Here is a 6,717-nt window from a genome sequence, read left to right on the forward strand (position 1 = left end):
TACTCACCATGACCTGGAACTTGATCTGGTCCATATTTTCTACTACTTACTCCATTCTCCCTCCGTCCATACCAGCTACACAGAATTCCTTCTCAACCCTTGACTACCCCAAGCATAGTTTCATTTCAGGGTCTTTACTTTGTTTATTTTTTGTCTAAAAGGTTCATCTCTTAGACATCCTCATGGCTGACTCGTTCACTTTCTTTAGATCTATAATGAAATGTCTCTTATCAGTGAGGCATTGGCATTCCTTGACAACTTTATATAACATAAAACCCATCACACCATTCTTTTTTACCTATATCCCCTGAATTACTTTTCCTCAAATATATAAGACCTGATGAGTATATTCCTTATTTATTTACCATTTTCAGTGTTCATGTTTTTTCTTCTGTAGATTCAAATTTCTATTTAGTTCCTCAGCTTAAAAAAATGTTATCATTTCTTATAGTTCGCATCTGGTGTCAGATTCCCTAAGCTTTCAGTTACCTGAAAATGCATTTATTTTAACTTTAAATTTTAAAGGATATTCTTTCTGAATATTGAATTATTGGATGAAAGGCAATTTTGTTGTTATTGTGGTTAGCTTTTTAAAGCTGTCATGTCATTATCTTCTTCATTATCTTCTGTCCTCAATTGCTTCTGATAATTTTTTCTACCATTGTTATCTTTGATATACTATATATGTAATATGCCATTTTTCTGTGCATGTTTTGAAGATTTTCTCCTGATATTTGCCTGTTTGATTATGATGTGCCAAATTACTTTGTTTCTTTGACTTACTTGAGTTTATTAGATCTGTAATTGGATGGGGTTTTTGTTTTTGTTTTTGTTTTTGACTCCGAAAACTCCATTTATTGACCTCCAAATCTAATAAAACTAAGAGCTCTGCACAAGTGTTATAAGTGTTGACCTTTTCCGCAATGCTCTGCTCACTGAAGTCAGCTCATTTTTGTTTCTGTAGCCTCTGTATCTGTTTTCTGAGATGTTAAGAGGACTTCGCATGTCCCTTTCCTTCACAGCCTCTCAGTATTTGTGATCATGGGATGCAGAGGGAAAAAGCCAGAAAGACCCAGAAAGCTTCTCCACAGGCTTAGAGAGGTGGGCCCCACAGCCGATCCAATGCCGGATCCAGTCTAGGTTGAGAGCAACGATTTTCTCTCCCTGACTGTTGGGCAGTGGATCATAGGAGACCAGCTGCTCCACAAAACGGCCATCCCTGGGACACTTGTGAGCAGCCACAATACGGTAGAGAGGCTGGTTGGTACAGCCACTCAGGGCAAGGCGGATGGTTAACTGGCTTCCGCGGTAGGCTTTGCACAGGACAGGAGTAAGCTGGACCATGCTGCATCCGGCCTGCGCTGAGGCCTGTACGCCACTTGCCGAGCCTCCAAGTGCGCTGCCACCTGCCACCGACCAGCAATACGGCCTCTGGGGCGGGGAGGGGGGCGGCGGGGGGGGCGGAGGAGGAACACGGAGAAGTCCACACTGCGACACCCCTGACTTCACCACCCACCCCTCCACCCAAGCCCTAGCGCCCAGGTGCAGGACAGATCTGTAATTGGATGTTTTGATCAAATTTGGCGTTTATCTATTTATTTATTTATTTGTCTGTATTTCCATCTTCTCTCTCTTCTCCTTCTGGGACTCTTATTACATGTATGTTAGACTATTTGATATTACTCCAAGCTTCATAAACCTCTATTTTTCTTCAGCCTTTTTTAATATTTTTTTTTTACCTCAACTCTTCAGATGGGTTATCTATTGATTCATTTTTTAAGGTCACTTACTTTTCCATCACTAACTCCATTTATCTAAGATATATATTCATTCAATAAAACATATTTCCTTTAATTCTTTGAATATATATATATATATATATATTAAAGATTTTATTTATTTATTCATGAGAGAAAGAGAGAGAGGCAGAGGGAGAAGCAGGCTCCCATGGAACAGGGAGCCCAATGAGGGGCTTAATCCCAGGACTCTGGGATTTCAACCTGAGCCAAAGGCAGATGTTTAACCAACTGAGCTGCCCAGGTAACCCTATTTGAATATATTTATGGGGACCTTGGGTGGCTCAGTCAGTTAAGTGTCTGCCTTTGGCTCAGGTCTTGATCCCATTGAGTCCCGGATCAGGATCCTTGCTCAGCGGGGAGCCTGATTCTCCCTCTGCCTGCCACTCCCCTGATTTGTGCTGTCTCTCTCTTTGACAAATAAATAAATAAATAAAATAAAATAAAATAAAAATAAAATCTTGAAAATAAAAAAAATTAATATATTTATAGTAACTTTTAACATTTCCATCTTCTAAAGGAAACTTTCTCAGCCATCTTGGGAATAGATTTTTATTGACTGCTTTTTTTCCTTCACTCTGATTCACATTTTCCTGTTTATTTACATGAGTGGGATTATTGCTTGTATAATGGCCATTGTGGATGATAAATTGTAGAGACTGTGTGCTCATTATCTTCCTCTAGAGACTGTTGATTTTATTCTAGTTGGGGCATTAACTACTTCTGATCACCTTGAATTTGAATAGACTTGGTTTTGTATTTTCCTAAGACAGATCTGTCTAAAACACATGATATTACCAAAGTTCCTGTAACTTGGTGAGACAATCAACTTCCAAATTGTGTGCCCATCAATTTTTTGTAGGGATTTGATGTAGGCTTTGCTAGGGTAGGTCTGGAGCAGGTAGAGGTATAATCTTTATCTCAGTTTCAGGACTGGAGTGACAAAAAGGTATTAACAAATTTTCACCCCTTGGGTTGAACCAGACCTTAAGTGGTTCCCATTAACCTCAATTATTGTCCTGCTCTCAATACGTAGCAGCTGCTGTCTGATAAACAGTCTGTAGACCTCCTCTTCATATATTAGAAGTCCAGTCCTAGTTGAGGTAACACAGAGAATTTAGACCCAGATTGCTTCTCACACCTGTAGGCAGTTGACTCCTCTCTGGTGACTTACCTCATAAAAGTCCAATCACTGCCCCAATCACTGATAACTACTTCTTTAGTTCATGCTACTATCATATTCTGATTAGATGCAACCTCATGGTGCAATGGTCCACAGGGAGAGCTGATATGATCATAAGCTTTGATCCATGAATTTTTATTCTCTAAGGACTAGAAATTTTGAAGGTTGTTATCCAAAGCTTAAAAAAAAGTGGCCTTATACATTTTTTACAGTGTTATGGTTGTTTATGTTGGGATGGCCAGTGTGTATATGTATATACACATGTGTGTATATCCTTGCTTGTTAAACTTTATCCTCAGAAGATAGGGTAGTTGGGTTAATAAACTATCCTTAGAAGATAAGATAGTAAGACAGTTGGGTCAACAATAACTAACTTGTAATAACTTGATATGAGAAATTAAACCAATAGATAAAGAGTGAAAAGCCAGGTGCCCCTATTTTTTTTAAATATATTTTGAAATGAATTATTGGATACCCTAATTAACACTGAGTTCTTAGATCATTAAGCCAAAATTAAATGATAATCATAACAATAATTTTAATTATAAATGTTTGAAATAGGTTTCTACAAAAACTAAAGGAGAATAGTAAACTGAACTATTTGTATAACTACTGTCTTAATCTGTTCAGTCTACTATAACAAAAATACCATAGATTGGGTGGCTTGAATAACAAACATTTCTCTCTCATAGTTCTGGAAACTATGAAGTCTAAGATCAAGATGCCAGCAGGGGTACCTGGGTGGCTCAGTCGGTTAAGCGTCTGCCTTCGGCTCAGGTCATGATCCCGGGTCCTGGAATCGAGCCCCGCATCGGGCTTCCTGCTCAGCGGGAAGCCTGCTTCTCGGTCTCCTTCTACTGCTCCCCCTGCTTGTGCTCTCTTGCTCTCTCTGTCAAATAAATAAATAAAATCTTTAAAAAAAAAAAAAAGATGCCAACAGATTTGGTGCCTGGTGAGAGCCCTCTTCCTGGCCTGTTGATGGCTGTCTCCTCATTGTATCTTCACTAGGGAGAAAGAATGAGAGAACTCTCAGGGGTCTCTTTTATAAGGTGCTAATTCCATTCATGAGGACTCCACCCTCATGATTTAATTATGCTCAAATCTCCCACCTCCCAGTACTCAATGTAATGGTATGTGGGATGGGGCAGTTGGGAAGAAATTAGCTGAGGTCATAAGACTGGGTACTGATGGGATTGGTGCTCTTATAAGAAGACACACTATAGATCTTGCTCATTGTCTCTCTCCATACACACATACTGAGGAAAGGCTATGTAAAGACAGAAGCCAGAAGAGAGGCCCTTACTAGGAATAGACTCTGCTGGCACCTTGATCTTGGTTTTCCCAGGCTCCAGAACTGTAAGAAAATAAATTTCTGCTCTTTAAGCCACTCAATCTATGGTATTTTGTTATGATAGCCTGAGCAGACTAAGAAAATAAATAAGACAAATTTTGTAAATAATTTATCACAATGACAATTTTCAATAATTTGTTATTTCAAAATTTTAGTTACTCATCACTGGCACTGTCTTTTGAGATCTGGGGTGTATGTATCTCTAAGCTGGCAAGTTGTCTTGATGCCCTATCTTCTAGTTTTTCTTTCAGGTGTTACAAAAAATATTAGTCATATATCAAGATGTGTTGACTGAAACCTGCTTTATATTGTCTTGGCCTAACTTGGGAAGATTTGTCTATTTAGTTGTATTAGAGATTTTGACATTTGCCATCATTTTATAGGTATTTAACATGTTTCCCTGGGGCTAACTGGGAATAGAATTTCAAAATTGCATTGTTAAAACAGACTGCTCATGATTTTAACTGCCTCAGATTTGTGATATATTTTAGCTGTCCAGTGTATTCACATGCCACCTTACTGTCAATTCTAAAATGATCATTTAAAATTTTTTTTAGTTTCAGTTCTAAGCCTTATAGGTAAAGCCTCAATTTAGTTGTTAGCAATCCACCATCCTAATAGCTTCTCTAGGAAGTGTTTCTAGTAACATTAGCCGTATCAGTGACCATATGTTGAATCTTAATTATGTATTCATTCATTCATTTATTTACCAATATAACTTGTTTCTGTCTTGAACAAATTAATAAAGTCTTTGTTATTTTCAAAGATCATAATTCCATAAGAGACTCTTAACTATAGGAAACAAACTGAGGGTTGCTGGAGGGGAAGGGGGTGGGAGGATGGGGTAACTGGGTGTTGGGCATTAAGGAAGGCACGTGTTGTAATGAGTACTTGGTGTTATACACAACTAATGAATCACTGAACTTTACCTATGAAACTAATAATACAGTATATGTTAATTAATTGAATATCAGTCTTTCTCTTACTTTCCCCCAATTCTTTCTTGCTCACTCTAATGCAGAGAGGAAAGCTGACATTGACTATCTCAATATACCCCAAGTAACATTTAATTGGATACTTTATTTTTCTAACCACCTTAATGTTTGGCTATAAATAAGTGGGCTTTAACAAAATTTGACAATTTTTGACATTAGATTTTGACAGTTGATTGATTTGTAAAAGATCCAGTGAGAGGAGGGAGGCCCAGTGGTGAGATAGTTGTAGGAATTTTGAGAATAATTCCGAGTAACATTCAATTAAAAGCTATATGTTTTTCAGGAATATACAATTTTTTGCCAATCACCCTTCTCATGGAAGTTCATTATTGCTGTTCTATATGGTTTCCATTTCGAGCACATCTTCAAAGAGTTGGTGCAAGCTCTGAAACAAACAGCACATATGTTTCTGGGCACCACAAAGAACAGTGAATGTGTGTATATGAGAGGGATTTCTAATGGTTCTGTTCAATGATTTGTTAAACAAAAGTTTGTCTTCTGCACTGGAGCTCTGGGCTCTGCTGGGTTTCTGGAATCAATTTCATGACACAAAGGACTGCTTCACCAGAAAGAGAGTAATGGTTCCAAAATAAAAATACCACAGAGTAGAGGGCTCCTGACAGTTTTGAAGTTTGGTAGATGAATCCCAGGATGAATAAACAAAAAATGGGTTCAGGATATTGGCTTGTTTATCACTAAAAAATAAAGCACATCTCACTTATTGGAGACTGGGTGGACGATGGGTAAAACTAGGAACTCCATGTTTTCTTTCTCATATTTGCATAAGCCCAAAAAGTCCCATTCTTGACTCTAGGTAAAGAATCTCATCTATCTGAGATATTATTCAAAGGCAATAATAGGTAGCAGAGAAGAGAGTTAATAAATACAGATATGTACCCATGAATAGTTGGATTTTTAAGACAGTGAAACTACTCCATATACAATAATGGTGGATAAATGTCATTATATATTTGTCAATATCAACAGAATGTACAACAGGTAAAGTTAACTTAAAAGTGAACTGTACTTTAGCTAATGATAATGTATCAATATTCAGGAATTGTAACAAATGAACTACATTAATGCAAGATGTTAATAATAGAGGAAACTGGGTAGAGGAGGGGAGGAGTGCGGAGATATATATGGGAACCCTCTGTACTTAACGCTTATTGTTCTGTAAAGCTAAACTGCTTAAAAATAAGTCTATTAATTTTTAAGTGAATATTAAGGATTTTATTCAAAGATCCTGTATGTGGAGCTAGATCAGTACTTGACAATATTTGGGGTTCTCTTCCTTTAGGTAAGAGAGTGAATATCTACTAAGGGACAAGTGCCTTATGATTTTACTTACGAATATAAAAATAGGCAGAAGAGAGTTTTTAGATTTTGAAT

At 37.5% G+C, this 6,717-nt stretch overlaps 1 pseudogene; it reads right to left on the reverse strand.

Annotated features, from left to right (window-relative positions):
• Window positions 1-851: 851 nt before the first annotated feature.
• On the reverse strand, window positions 852-1,344 carry LOC123838620 (small ribosomal subunit protein bS16m-like; annotated as a pseudogene).
• Between the last annotated feature and the right edge of the window lie 5,373 nt (window positions 1,345-6,717).

The sequence above is a fragment of the Mirounga angustirostris genome, unplaced genomic scaffold, assembly GCF_029215605.1.
Source record: "Mirounga angustirostris isolate CCGP_5_RB_7025 unplaced genomic scaffold, mMirAng1.0.hap1 SCAF_3, whole genome shotgun sequence".
Classification (NCBI taxonomy): domain Eukaryota; kingdom Metazoa; phylum Chordata; class Mammalia; order Carnivora; family Phocidae; genus Mirounga; species Mirounga angustirostris.